Below are 16,234 nucleotides of genomic sequence, written 5' to 3'. Positions count from 1 at the left end.
TTTGTGACCCTTGTCTTGTGGTGTTGATCTAATATTAGGTTTCCTGGCTTTGTATCTAACAGAATCAACTACCAGGAAGTTTGGTGAAGGGTGAGTGAAAAGGAAATCCATTCCTTTTGGTGTGATAAAGTATTTTCGGTCTGCTCTTCTGTTTGTTGGAGTGATGGATGCTGGGGTCTGCCAAATGTTGTTTGCTGGGTCCATAATCACTTTGTCCACGGAGAAGGTGATTTTGGAGGAAGTAGGAGGTTGTAAGGTTTGGAGGAGGCGATACTATATTTCCTGAACTTCCTATAAATCTTGCTCTTGTGCTAACGCTGCTCTTTTAAAAAGTTCCTGGAACTTCTTCGAGCCATCGGGTGGTGGAGGGATAGAAATAATCGCCTCGTCTGGTGAGGACGAAGAATTATGTACAGGGGACCTGTACTCGCACTCAGACAAAAAGTCCTCCACATCAGTCTGGATTAGGGAGTTAGGCACTGTTATAGATGTTGTGGGTTGTGGAGAACAAGGTGGTTCTCTGGATGTTGTGGAAGGTGTGGTATGATGACTCTTCCAAAGAGGACGTGACTCCCATGATTGCCATTACCCGGAGTATGGGGGTGGTGGGTATGTGTAATGATGTGCATACCAGGGTGATGGTGCTTGGTGGATATGCATATGTAATAGGCCCAGTATCCCAGGATGGAGCTCGCTGTGCTGGGCTGGAATGCTGGGAAGAAAAGTGACTGCATGGCTCAATGCCGGCTTCACTTGGGGAGCAGGACAGAATTGATGATCTGCGTGAGTGCACCGATTATATAGAGGAACCTGGGGATAACAGTGCCAGTGATGGACGGCTTCTGACAGGAGACTCATGTCGTAGGTGCTCCTGGGATGGTACTGAAGTACGCGGTTTACTCAGTGCTGTCAGTGCAGGTGGTTCCAATTGGTCAGGAGGCGGCATCTCAGTACGGGGTGTCTTAGGTACTGAGGGTGGTGCCAACTGAGTTGGTGGCTTTGGTGCCAAGCTGTGCTTATGCTGGCTCAGCAGCGTGGTTGGGGCTGCTTGCTTTTGTTTGGGCTCCGAGTGCGGCATCTTGGGTGGTGCCGTGCCTGATGTGTCGGGCTTATCTGCAGTGCTCACCCTCAAGGCTGTCAGTGCCAAGGGTAAGGACCGGGCTGGAGACAGTTTTGTTTTTGAGAGAAACATGCCAGAAGAGGTAGAGGGACGTGTTTCGTCCATACCTTTCGGCTCAGAAATTGGCTTTGAGGCAGGGGGTATTTCCTCAGAAGACGGTTGGAGCGAACTTTTGTAGAGGAAAGTTTTCTACCTGTTGGAGCAGTTGCAGCATGCTCTGGCTGTCAATTTAGAACAGTGAGGGCACTTTTGTGTCTGGTGAGATTCTCAAAGACATTTTATACACAGAGAGTCCATCAGAAACAGGCATAGCATCCTCGCATGACTCACACCACTTGAAGCCGGGAAATCCTGGCTTCAGGCGTGGCGAAAAGCAGTGGGCCAATGATGACAGAAGAAAAAAAAAATTTTTTTTTCTAATAGGTTTGGGTAGGGCGTCTGAAAACTTGGAAATGTGAGGAAACTAAGTGGAAATAACCAGTTTTATGTCATTTTTTTCTAGAAACAGTGGAAAGGAGAGACGCTCCAACTGCTGCCGAGGATGAAGATGAGGAACTGAAGGGCAGTGCTGTGTGTGTGCCTAACAAACGCTAACGGCACAAGGGGGCGCCACAATGCATGTGTGGCACAGTGAACACTGCTAGAAAAATCTCTGGTCGCCGGTATGAGGACTCACCAGCACCAGCACCAGCACCCAGAGCGGAGCACCCCCAGGGACACTACTTAAAGAAGAACAAAAGCTTCAAAGGAAGATAAAAATGGAAAATCAATTTAAAAACAAAAAGTAAAAGCAAACTTTTTCAAAACATTGAGTTCATTGGACCCAAGTTTTCAGAGGAGATTTGTCTGAATTTTATTTTTCTCTAAATTGTTTCACCTATTCCTTCCAAACATATTAACAATACACTTTTCTGGTAATATTGCTATTATGTGGCAATTATCAAAGCAACACACCTCCAGTTAATTTCACTGCAACACAGGTGTGTGGCACTCAAGGATTTTCTAAGGCACCTAATACCATACTATCTCACAATCAGTTAAGGTTTTCAAAGCAGGCTAGAAGATTTATGTTCTTCAATTAATGTTAATAGATGTATGTCTAAATGCCAAATGCTGCTCTGGAAATCTTAGCCAAGGTATTATGCTTTCTTTTGGCACTGCAAGATACTTGGTCACTTCTATAATTAATAATTAATTATTATATTATATTATTATGATTGCTTCCCATTATTACTCAGCACTGTACAATCAATATTAACATACAGAATAGAATCCTGGAAGCCACATGGAAGAAACCAGTCAGGATTTGACTATAGTCTCCATCCCAAGAAGCTTGCAACCTAGAACACTGACACATAAAAGACAAGGACTCTAGTGGGAAAAGCAGAACTGAAATGGTTATACTGTTGTTTTTGATAATTTACTAGTCTTTGATCTTTATTTATTGGATAGTTTTCAAATAATCTCAGAGTACGTTTTTTATGCTAACAATAATTGCATACCGCTGTGTAGGAAGGAGAAATAAGGGGAGTGAAATCAGTTTCTTGAATTAATTAAAAGATAACATTCACAGAGGAATGGGTCAGTGCTACGAATAATTATCACTTGAGATTACACAGTCAAAAAGGCCAATTAAGCCACCAAATATAGCTAATGAGATATCTTAATTGATCATTTTTCATGCTCTTGGATTAATCTGGCATTTATCCTTAGTTCATCAAACATACAAAATTATTTAGTCTGCTGCCTCCATATACACTGACAGTTGCACAGGAATTGATTTATTCAGAGACCTAGCTTTGGGAAGAAATGGTTTGTGTGTGGCTAGGAGGACCCTCATAAATACACATACATTTTTATTATATAAACACATATCATTAGACATAAATCTATTGAAATTATATGGATATATAATAATTTGTATATATCTGTACTACAAACTTCTGCTGTCATTGCTATGTTGGTCATGTGTGTGAAGAGATGTAATGACCTTTTACTGACAAAGCTGTCCTAGCAAAAGGCTCTAATGCAGATGTAGTTTATACCAGAAAACTGCACTTTTATTAATACGGTGTATTTCATTTGAGGGGGGTAATTTACTTACACTGGTTGAGAGAACAGCATTGAGAAGAGCCACAGTAGAATTTCTTTGCCATTATTGTACACCAGCCTATAGTAATAGAGAACTCCTACAGTAGATAAGCTTTTATTTAGAGCATTTCAGGAATAACTCTATTAACATCTATTCAGTTACTTCAGTGCCAAACAGGTACACATTAGACACATTAGAGCAGAAGCAAGCCACGTGATTTTGCTAAACTCCCATGGACTTTGCTGCTTTCCCTTCTGCAATATCTGAGACAAAATAAACAAGGGTATGTCTACACTACCCTCCTAGTTCGAACTAGGAGGGTAATGTAGGCATACCGCACTTGCAAATGAAGCCCGGGATTTGAATTTCCCGGGCTTCATTTGCATAAGCGGGGAGCCGCCATTTTTAAATCCCCGCTGCTTCGAACCCCGTGTAGCGCGGCTACACGGGGCTCGGACTAGGTAGTTCGGTAGAACGAGGTGTACCGGTAGTGCGGTATGCCTACATTACCCTCCTAGTTCGAACTAGCGGGGTAGTGTAGACATACCCCAAGTTATTAACATAGAATCATAGAACCATAGAGCTGGAAGAGACCTCAGAAGGTCATCAAGTCCTGCTCCCTGCCCTAGGCAGGACCAATCCCAACTAAATCAACGCAGCTAGGGCTTTGTCAAACACCGCTAGGGATGGAGACTCCACTACTTCCCTAGATAACCCATTCCAGTGCTTCACCACTCTCCCAGTGAAATATTTTTTCCTAATATCCAACCTGGACCTTTCCCACCACAACTTGAGACCATTGTTCCTTGTTCTGCCATCTGTCACTACTGAGAACAGCCTTTCTCCAGCCTCTCTGGAACCTCCCTTCAGGAAGTTGAAGGCTGCTATGAAATCCCCCCTCACTCTTTGCTTCTGCAGACTAAACAGACCCAATTCCCTCAGCCTCTCCTTGTAGGTCATATGCTCCAGTCCCCTAATCATTTTGGTTGCCCTCTGCTGGACCCTCTCCAATGCATCCACGTCCCTTTTGTAGTGGGGGGCCCAGAACTGGACACAATACTCCAGATTTGGCCTCACAAGAGCTGAATAAAGGGGAATAATTACATCTCTGGATCTGCTGGCAATGCTTCTCCTAATGCAACCTAATATGTCATTAGCCTTCTTGGCTACAAGGGCACAGTGTTGACTCATATCCAGCTTCTCATCCACTGTAACCCCCAAGTCCTTTTCTACAGAACTACTACTTAGCTGGTTGGTCCCCAGCCTGTAACAAGGCTTGGGATTCTTCCGTCCCAAGTGCAGGACTCTGCACTTGTCCTTGTTGAACCTCATCAGATTCTTGCGACCCAATCCTCCAATTTGTCACTCTGGACCCTATCTCTGTCCTCGAGTGTATTTACCTCTCCCCCAAGCTTAGTGTCATCTGCAGATTTGCTGAGGGTGCAATCCATCCCCTCATCCAGGTCATTAATAAAGATATTGAACAAAACTGGTCCTAGAATTGAACCTTGGGGCACTCGGCTAGAAACCAACCACCATCCTGACATCGAGCCGTTGATCACTACCCGCTGGGCCTGATCTTCTAGCCAACTTTCTATCCATCTTACTGTCCATTTATCCAATCCACATTCCCTTAACTTGCTGGCAAGAATATTGTGGGAGACCGTATCAAAAGCCTTGCTAAAGTCAAGATATATCACATCCACTGACTTTTCCATGTCTACAGAGCCAGTTACCTCATCATAGAAGCTAATCAGATTGGTCAGGCATGACTTGCCCTTTGTGAATCCATGCTGACTATTCTTGATCACTTCCCCCTCTTCCAAGTACTTCAAAATGGATTACTTAAGGATCCCTTCCATGATTTTCCCAGGAACCGAGGTAAGACTGACCGGCCTATAGTTTGCTGGATTGTACTTCCTCCCTTTTTTGAAGATGGGCGCTACATTTGCCTTTTTCCAATCATCCGGGATCTCTCCCAATCTCCATGACTTTTCAAAGACAATGGCCAAAGGCTCCATTATGACATTTGCCAACTCCCTCAGTACCCTCAGATGCATTAAGTCCAGACCCATGGATTTGTGTATGTTTAGCTTTTCTAAATAGTTCCTAACCTGTTATTGCACCACTCCCTCATCTTTACAACAAAATAAAAGGCTTGTTTCCCTCCCTCCCTCATCTTTGCAACTGACCAACTCTTCCTACTTCATCCATACAATTAAGATTCTGTTGCAGGTTTCCAACAATAATCATCTTGATTCTTTTCTGCATTTTATTATCGCTGGATTGTGGTGGCAGTGGTAGAAACAGAATGAGGTTTATTATATAGAAGAAAACTTTCTCTTACATAGAGACACAGCAGCCATAATCTTTTCTCATTTACACTTGGGTAAATCTCTAGCAATTTGAGTGGTTAATTATGTCATGCAAACCCAAAATAAGTCCACAGAGATTCCCTGTAGAAATTCCATCAGGGTAAAACAAGAGAATCTGGTACTAAATATTGATTGTGAGTAAATCATGGAAAAGAAAATGAAGTAGCTTATCAAGGTTTATTTCTAAGAGCTTGGGTAAAATTTTAGAAGGCCAAGATCTCAGAAACCTAAGTCCTATTTTAAAATCACTTTGGCATTTTGCAGCTTAAGAGTCATTGAAAAATCAATGGGACACAGGATCCTAGCTCACTTTTGAATATTTTCTCTCTCCTTTTCTCAAACTGTGGTGCAAGTTTGGGGAGGAGAAGCTGTAATTTTCACACAAAATGAAGAGGCGGAGTCCCTGCCACACATACAAAATGTAATACAGGCTGCACATCTATAAACCCAGACTCTCTGGTTCGGCAACATCCATGGTCCAGCAGAACCACAGATGTTCCAGGATCAGAGAGTCACGGTGTGCTATGGGGGATGGGGAGAACTGGGAGCTCAGTGTGATATCGGGGGAAGCCTCATACACAGCTCAGCAGGGCTGCGCTGGGGTCAGGCTCCCATCCCCTCTGCCTGGGAAGCCTGGCCCACAGCTCAGCTGGGCTCTGTGTGTGGGGGAGGGGGCAGATGGGAGAAGGAAGCCCAGCACACAACTCAGCTGGGCTGTGCAGGGGGAGCCGGGAAGCCTGGTGGGGAGGCAGGGCAGGAGGTGGGGCCAGCCACAAGGCGGCCGGAAATGACCTCCCCAGATCTGGCAAAATCTCTCATCCAGAGCCAGTCAGGTCCTAAGAGTGCCAGACCAGGGAGGTTCAACCAGGAAAAACTTAACTGAAGAGAGTTATCACTAGCACCTCCATAATATGATGTGTACAGCAAAGATAGCTATTAAATTCACTGATTTAAGAAACTGTAAGTGAAACATCATGGCAAAATTATTGAACTTGGTATAAATAGATACATTTTGGCATTGAAAAACTCCCCTGAAATGAACTCTACCCAGTGCTGCAGCACCTCCTGCTGGTCATAACAGGAATTAGCTCAGTCCAGGGACTGTGCCCACTCCTGGTTAGTGTCTCACCATTGTTGCTCTGCTCTACTATCTCCACCATCTGTTACCAGACCTACATCACTACCCAGACCATATTGCTCTCCTCGGGACTCTGACCTCTGACAGTACCCACCAGTAGGTTTTTGCCCCCTTCCACGGGTATCATCAGTCCACCATCAGTATATGTGCCACCATGGCCAACTGTAGCCCAAAGTCTAGCCCCTTGCATTAAGAGAAGGCCACAGTCTGTATGCTGCAGTGTGGCAAGATGCGGAGTAAGAGGAAAGAGGGGACCCAGACTCACCCACTGCTCTGACCCAAGGACACTCTGACAGCAGCCTTGTCCTGCCCTCCTTCTCACCTCTTGTCAGCTCCCATTCCATAAGATACTTATCTGAGACCATTGCACCTTCTTGGCCCTTGTATCAGCCAACAGCCTGGGAGATAAGAGGCTGAAGCCTCTCTCCTGCTCCCTTGAACCCACCCAACACTCCTTTCTCCAGGTTCTCCTACTGCTTTTCTACCCACAACAGGAGTGAGCACCTCTCAGTCTTGCATCCTTTTATAGGGCCCAACATGGCCCTGATTGGCTGACTGCTCCCCACCATGATTGACCAGATTTGTGCAAGCTTCCTCTGGCTTGTCTGAAACCCTCTGCCTGGTGGAGTGAGCTACAGCACTACCACCCCCCTCAAAAAACAAAAATATACAGCAGATCTGTCCCACTGCTGTCCAGTTGATCCAGACACTCAAAATAATCCTTTCCTTTAACATGGGAAACATCTGGCAATAAAAAGTTCTGCTTTCTAATTGCATCTCATTGTAGCTTTTTATTGTAGTTTATCAATTTTTTTATGTCTCATTCAGATGTTCAAAGGCTGAAGTGTGTCTGATTTTCCATTTCAGGCACTAATTGATTCTCCCCTTACTTGCACAATGGACAATATCAGTGTAATGACAGCTTCTTTTGGGTCACACATCTACTAATACTCTAGGCTGTAGAACATACCCGTTGATTATTTTAATGCTATTATAGCAGGGTTATTTGGAGGTGCTAAATGATGCTCCCTTAAATCTCAGCATTGGTAATGTTAGCCATGGCAGACCCCATCTTGTTTATTGACTATTGTCTTAGGAAACTCTGCTCCTATTTTCATCTCCACTATGAACAATTCTGCAGTTCTGGATGTTGTTCTAACATGAGGAAATAATACAAGCAAGTTCATACACGGGCAATCCTGGCCCTTCTTCCACAGCCATTGAGAATCCTGATACATCTGACGTAATGTGGTTCTAGGGCTCAATTCTATTCAATTATGAGCACTTTCAACTCCCACTGAAGTTAGTGGAAGTTGAGGATTAACAGTATCTATAGAAGATGCTCAGTTCTTATAGGCTCAAGGCCAGGTCATCTCTCCCTATCTACCAAAGGCCTCTGTCCCTCTCACTCAAGGACAACTTCCTGCTCCTCATTGGAGCAGCCTGTGTCCACTTTCCTTCCCAGGCATCCCTTAGCTGCTGGGGTTTCCTCCTCTTAAGTTGAGCAATCAGTGAAAGTGTAACACTGCACAGCTAACTGAAGAGGGCTGACTTGCCTCAGGCCTCCTAGTCCATAAAAGGGCAGGCCCACTTTGCCACCGATTTTAAAAAACAGCCTACATGCATCTGTAGTATCATCTAATCTTACATTTCCCTATAAGCTCAATTAGACAGCCTTTCGTACATTATAGGAACAGAAGACAACCAATTCACATTCTCCTAGCAAGGCCATATCTTTCAGAGTTTCTCCAATGGTTCTCTCCAACCCACCTGTTCAGATTGGCTTATGTGCTCTTCAAGGACAGTAGGCTAGAGTCATTATACCTTGGGCATTGTTTCTTAATGCCCATCAAGTGTACGCTTTTCAGCCCAGATCAAAGGCATGTAGGCTCTAAACTTCCACTGAAAGGTCTGTGGAAAGTTTTAGAAAGTGCCTCCTTCATTTTTCCCTAGCTGGATAGATTCTGATATCCAGAGATCCCAATCCAGTGAAATAGCCGTTCCATTTCATGACACAGAAATGCCAAGCTAGTGACAGATCCAAACAGAATATTAAAGATCACCACTGCACTTGCCATATATACTGATATATTTAGGACTGTGCAAAAGAAAAACACAAACCCTGAGGGCAACTGGAATGTCCCATGACATCATTAACTGCAAGAGTGACTGGAAAAGTGCAGGAAATTGATTTTTGTTTTTCTTCTTGCATTGTTCACAAAATTCACTTGTTTTCTGTGTTATTACAAAATACATTTTAAAGGCTCTCTGCCTGTCTTTCTGGAAAGATCACTTGCTCAATGGAACTCCAAGAATTGCTTCTGCATGAATCCTGGTTCTTAGAATTGCCCAGACACCAAAGTGAATACGCTTGCAGCAGCATGAGGCAGGCAAAGAGTTGCACAGTTCAGCAAGAGCATCTGTGGGGGATCCCACTGTTGTAATACACAGGTCAATTCAAGTAGGAAATCCTGGACAAGATTGTTATCCAGTTTCCCCAGGTAAAATATCAAAGATTTATTTTCAAAGTAGTTTGTTTTTCCTACCTAGAAAAGAAACAAACTACCCAGCATCATTTGTTGTATGAAAAAGAATTTAAAAATACCAAAGGAGTCAGATTTTAGCTGGGTGTTGGCAGCAGGCACGCTCCCAAAAGCATAGCAGCAGTGTTGCCAGCGTTGGTTGGTTGTGTTGCTGGAGGCTTTGTCACGTGACAGTTTTTAATTAAAGATACATCTTTAATTCCTAGAGACTGCAGGAAAGTTCTAGAAGGTTGGCAACCCTAAGTACAGGGTGGGAAATTTTCTTCCCACGATGTCTGGATAGGGACCTCCACAAGCAGTACAGAAGTTGCTTTCTTTAGTCACAGAGGACCCTGAGCATGACAACACCTCTGCACTCACACACATCAGCAGATATTTCTTGTCAGGAGCAAAAATTATCTGCGTGTGGCATCATGCTTGGGATGCTGTTAAACAGGTAAGACATGAATGGGAATGCTGCTTTTGAAGCATAATGTGTATCTACTTGGGGCACTTTATTAACCCATATGCATTGAGACAGATTTTTCCTCAAGTTGCTTTGGGCAATACCTATAGGTGCCAAGTTCGTTCTGCCATAAATGAAGCCCAACATACTAATTTGGAACCAGAATATGGCTTATAGTCTTTTTCTCACAGTCTGACGAAGAAACTAAATAGTACCTAATATTTCCTCATGTTTTTATTTTGTTTACATAACTGACACTTTTATACCCTTATACCAGGTCCTGGCAAGTGTTTCCCCTGTAACAAGTTACATGCCCAGATATAATCTGTATTGTGCCTTGTCAGTGTTTAGAACTTTTTAAATCCCATCCTGAATGACTTTTGCCAGGTTTTCTTTCATTTCCAATAGTGCATTTTTAACTTTATTTTTTGCTTTTAGTGGCGGGAATCCTTACCCAGATTTATTTTGTACTGTTATTTAAGTATAACAGTACAAAATAATATTTTAAAACTTAAAAAAAAACACTTTTTGCTACACAGGAACTTCCTGGCCAACCTTTCCGTTCCTTAAGTATGACCTTACTTTTCTACCATGTGATGTCTTTTGATTGCAGGAGTCATTATCATGTCATCTCTGATATTAATGTTTGGAATTCCAGGTACTGTAATGGTCTCTACCTAATGCTTTCATTAAAAAAAATCTATAAAGTTAGCCAATCAACAAGACAAATAGTTTGCAGCCTATTTTTTCCTATTAACAGCCTTGCCTTACTCAACTTGTTCATTTATCCTTATGTTTTAAAAGGAGCTCTTAATTACTTGCAGTCCCATTTCAGTTGTAAATGCATCTTTATTGCCATTCTTTCATCAGAATAAATCCTCTGGCCTATTCAAAGAGCTGACACTTCACCACTGATTTACAAGTGACCCATTTTTATTAATCAGATGTTTGCCCTGGCTTTGTTGTATCTGTAATGTCCTCCCCGATAACTGTTGATGAAGAGTCCCTTTTCCATCTCCTCTCAAAGATGCATATTTTGCATCAATTCATTGTTTGTCATATGCCACCTTGCAGGAGCAATATCAAATTTTTACTAAGAAAAGGCTGAAGTAAAAACACCACCAGAAAATAATATTTAAAAATGAGGCCTGATTCTGTTGCCCTTATATGAATAGTTCTATTGAATTCAGTGAGACAACTCAAAAGAAAAGACTCCCATAACAATTAGCAGGTAACCCAAGTAAATAAAGAATTGACAAAATTTGATAACCTTGACAGGTTAAATCAGATAACTGCAGCCATCATACGTAATTCATGTCTCTATTAGAGTGCGGACAGCCAGTTTACTTCTATAGAGCTATACACCATTTACATCATCTGGACTTCTGAATCTGCATGTCCCCCATTTTTTCTACTTCATACTCTAATACGCCTCCTAACCTGAGGTTGTATAAGAGTATCCTTAGGACTCAATCCTGGCTCTCCTATGCTGCAGTGTAGGGCACTGTGAAAAAAATGGCTTGTTTTTTGAAATCATCCACATTGGATAATCTACATACAGTATTTCCCCCTCTATACTGAACATGATATTTTCATTCACAAACTTTGTGGAGTGATTGTGGAGGTATACAGGTAAGGTCTGTTTTTTAAAACACTGTGGTTGATTCACATTGAATCAATTTGTATTCTATATGCATCAGAAAAATCTCACTTTTACAACCAGTCACTGCACATTGATAATGGCAACGTATCTATCAGCCAGAAATATTGTTCCTCATATAATAAAAACTAGAAAGCACATCAAGCTTGAGCCTTTGTTTCCTCCTCACTCGCTTTAAAAGCCTGTCCTGAATTTGCAGTCTGACACTGAAGAATAATGAGAAGCCTGAAGCAAAAATAATGGCCCAACTAAACAAGTCAACAAAAAGGGGGGTGGGTGTTGAATAGCAGGTCATCTGCTGATCACCACAACATAAACAAAGTAAACTGCTAAGCAAATACATATGCATTAGAGTTTATTCTAATTTTACCACATGTATAACGTTTGTTCAGATCAATTAAGTTACAGACTAAGTATTCAAATGTCATTTCATTATCATTAAAGTCAATATTCTCAGCAATATGCATTTATGAAGACAACGAGACATAATATAAACCCTTAATAATGATGGAGATTGCTTTCGCGGCATACAGTCCATTAACAAAGAAATCTTAGAAAGGCTTAAAACAGCTGCAGAAGACATTTTCAAACTTGCATAACAAGGATTTTAACTTGAGAGTTAAGCTACAAAGTTTTAAAATGTTGCAAACATTCCTACAAATAGAATAAAGAACAAAGACTGTAGGGCCCAATCCAACACCCTGCAAATAGAATAGAAAATCATTAAAATCAATAAGCATTGGACAAAGCCTTTATATATTAAAGTATTGATTTTTCAAACAGTTATTCACATGAGTAAAGTGTCTTTGCAGGATCAGGCCCTATGCAGAAGACCATGAGATTATCAGGGTAAACCTATCCACACATGTGGATATAATTAAGGACAAGATAATCAGCTTTTTAAAGGCACAATGTTCATCAGTTGCAAATACCAACATACTGAATCCCTTTTTTCAAGTGCCAGGGCCCTGGATAAGATGCACCAATGATTATCTTTACCTTTAGATTTCTACGCAGCACACCTATGTATTGGAATTCAGTGGTTATGTTTAGTCTTGTCTTCAGTGCAAGAACTGATTGTAAATATATACACTATTTTCATAGAACCATAGAGCTGGAAGAGACCTCAGGAGGTCATCAAGTCCAGCCCCCTGCCCAAAGCAGGACCAACCCCAACTAAATCAACCCAGCCAGGGCTTTGTAAAGCAGAGACTTAAAAATCTCTAGCGATAGAGATTCCACCATCTCCCTAGGTAACCCATTCCATTCCCTTCCCCTAGGTAATCCCATTCCTCACCAGTAATAAATTCTACCTTTGTAAAAGAAAATCTTTTCCCAGCAGCAGACTTTCTGGATGAGATTTTTAAAAGAAAAAAAGTGGATCAGGAACCTTAGTTGCTTGCCCAATTGCCATGGAGAATCAATTGCAATACCTCTTGTAGAAATGTTTTAAAGATCCTACCTTTCATACCCTGGATGATCGTTAGTGCTCTGAAGAGGAGTCACACTAAATATACATATCACTAAACACCTTGAAATAGAACATGAGTTTTAGATGATTCCTACATCTCACATGGATCTTCTGTACAAGGCACAATTCCAGCCTGAGCTGCTACATGCATTTCAGGAAAATGATAAATATGAAAAACGGTGAGAAAATAAAGCAGAGCCAGTATCCCATTAACTCTTGTGCTGTCAGTTATCTTCCTCACTACCTAGTCCATCTGGGTTTAGGTACCACTCATTTCTGTGATGCTACACATCACTGAATACACATGTACCTACTGTGATTAAGGTCTCTTGTAAAATGGTGGCTGGTTTGTTGTAAATTTTCATCCCACTTTCTTCCCATCCCCTTTAAAACATATTGATTATTGCTCTCCAAGCCTGATCCTACATGCTGCCAACTATCCTTAATGCTGATTGAGCTACCTGGAATTGGAGATTGCCGAGGGCGCTTGCATCTAATTTACTCTATGAAATTTGACAGTCCTCAGTACCACATAGGCTCAGGCCCTATGCAGGAAATACACATCAACATTCATTGCCATTAATTTATAAGGATTATCCTTAACAATCCCCCTCCATGAAGCCTTGCCCTATAGACACATATACAAAATAGAGTACTTGAGAGCAGACTGTAACCCTTGGTTGTCATTCACCAGAATCCTGGGTTTGCAGAAGCAAGTGACCAAGTTGAAGCTCCATGATATGTTCCCCCAGTCCTCAGGTATATTACATTTTAATTCTTGCTATTAATTTTAAATGAAAATGACTGAAAGTGATATTCACTAAATGTTTTTGCAATTTTCCAACCTATTTTAATTCTTAATTGGAATGTGCCTGAAGCACTTCACACATATCAGCCTCACAGTCATGGTTCTTTAGATTTGCATAGGAGGAAGCAAAACTGTAAACAGAATACCTTTGGGCAATGAGACTGGATGAATCACATCTAAGGTTAATGAAAGTGATCTTTACACAAATGTGTTACTGTCAAATACAAACATATATAAAACACTTATCTCTATCGGGAGAGAATCTTGATATTTAGCTTTTTCTTGGACCTCCTGCATGGAGCTAGTATTGCCTTCATTTCCTAGCTGATTTTGTTTTAAACTCATACTTTAGACAGAAATTGTACCACTAACTGCAAGCACATAATGGTAGTCTTTACTCAAAAATCCCAATGAAGCCAATGAATGTTTTGCCTTTGACCTAGTCGTTTGTTTTCATTGCCAATGTTTTTTCTCTCTGTTCTGTGATACTCAAAATGTGAGTAATGTCTGAGTTTCCAAGGGCACAGTTGTAAAAATAAAGTGAAAGGAAAGTGCTGCTTTGGTTCATTGTAACTTAACACTTTCAATCCACTTAAGAATAGTGATAGAAATGTAGCCATGTTAAGTCTGGTGTAGCTGAAACAAAAAACAGGACTATGTTATGTCTTTATAATGCTACATAGTCGTGTTTTTGTTTCAATCCACTTAAGAGATTGTCTTCTTCCTGCAAGAGTGCTGTGCTCAAACTGCAAACCATTCTGAAAAATGGTGTAATGGATGGGATGAGTGCTACCCTTTTCTAGACATCCCAGCCATTCAGTTAATTAAATTCCCTGTAAAGGGTTAAACCTAGACACAGTGGGTGTCCAGGAAGTGTTGACAGGGAGAGCTAATAGGAAGAGTGTCAAAGATTTGAATTTAAACAAGTTTTTCCTCCTGCTTTTTGTGTGAGTTCAGAGCAAGAGCTGGGGGAGAAATGGACTGGGCCAGGAATAAAGCATGGAATTTTCAACAATATCCATATCTAAAAGGGAATGAACCTTGGAACAACTGACATGTAAGTGAACAGAGAATGTTTAGTTGGACGCAATCAGGTTATTTCCTTTAACTCCTAGGTGCTAAGCCTCTGTAATCTCCCCATACACTGTAACTTTTAAATGGAACCCTAGGCAAACAATTTTCTGAGCTTTTAATCTGCCTTTTTTCAGTTTCTTTTTAATACCTAGCAACCAAGTATGTTTTGCCAAACGTATCACCTTTGATTTGTTAATAAAATCATGTTTTAAAGACTATGGTCTGATTCCTTTGTCCTAAAAGCAGGAGGTTCATCTACTAGAAGGTCATCTACTAGGAATTACAGTTGGTTTTCAAGCTCTCTCCTAAGGGAGGGTCAAAGAGTTTGAGGGTAGCCCCACAGGAAGAAATTCCCAAGTTCCCTAAAGTAAAGGGAAAGATTTACACTGACCTCAACAAATTTTGGATCAGGTCATCTTACATGCTGTGTACATTACATGAACTCTTTTGTAAATACCACAGTTGGAAAACGCGGAATTCTGACAGCCTGCAGATATGTACATTTGTGCTAATCCGGCTCAAAGATCAGTTATATCTTCAATGAACTACACCAGAATGGTGGGGAGCAGAAGAGACTTCATGACTGTTCTGGGTTTAATTGGGAGTTTCAAGGCTAAACATACCTTCCACCTCCGAAATTCTAGAGTTTGGTAATATAAGCAAATGTTATTCTCTTCACTTATTCTATTCTCCTATTCCCCTCAAAACAAAATAAATGAATTTGTGGTGTTTAAACCTTTTTTTTAATTGGAAATTTACCAATAATCCTTCTGATAACTATTACAGAATAATCTCTCATCTATGAGCCCTACAATAACTCCCACTCCTAGTTTAGCCTCTGAATCAAAGATTTCTTCTTTAGTCATTATCTTTTGGTACTTTCCTTTGAACACTTGGAACTCATCAAGTATTTCTTTCAAACTAAATGACTTAGCAAAAATATATGAGGGCTTGTGGAGGATAAACAACATGATGGTACTCCCAAGAACTTTTATGAAATAGCTCTACAAACTATCTCACCTCAACATCAATGAAAATGGTAATTTTCTATCACTATGTGCATCTAATTTTAATTGCTCTGTGATACTTAGTTTAAAATCTCAGACCTACCATGCCAGTAATTTTTATATCTGAAGAAAAATAAAAGGGGATTGAGAGCGGCCATTATTTAAACACTAAAAATAATAACCATCATCATTTCTATTTACCAAATCAGTTACGGCAAAATATTTTGGACAGATTTCAAGAGTGATGGTTGTCAAATAAAGCCACCAAATTCTTTTATCGCCTTAAAAATTGACAAATCTGGTTCTGTCAGACTGTAGAAGTGTTAGATTATGAATGGCCACATGATTTTACCTTTGAAGCTCTCAAGTTTATTAGCACATTTAAAAAAAAATCCTCATGTCTATTCCCTTTCGTTTCACAAAACTAACCACTTTGAAATGTGTTACTCTTTATGTTAATGGAGTTACAGAGCCAAATCCTCTGCTACCATCGAGCTGATT

This window comes from Pelodiscus sinensis, chromosome 6, assembly GCF_049634645.1.
Source record: "Pelodiscus sinensis isolate JC-2024 chromosome 6, ASM4963464v1, whole genome shotgun sequence".
NCBI classification, from domain to species: domain Eukaryota; kingdom Metazoa; phylum Chordata; order Testudines; family Trionychidae; genus Pelodiscus; species Pelodiscus sinensis.
This window is presented reverse-complemented; position numbering follows the sequence as displayed.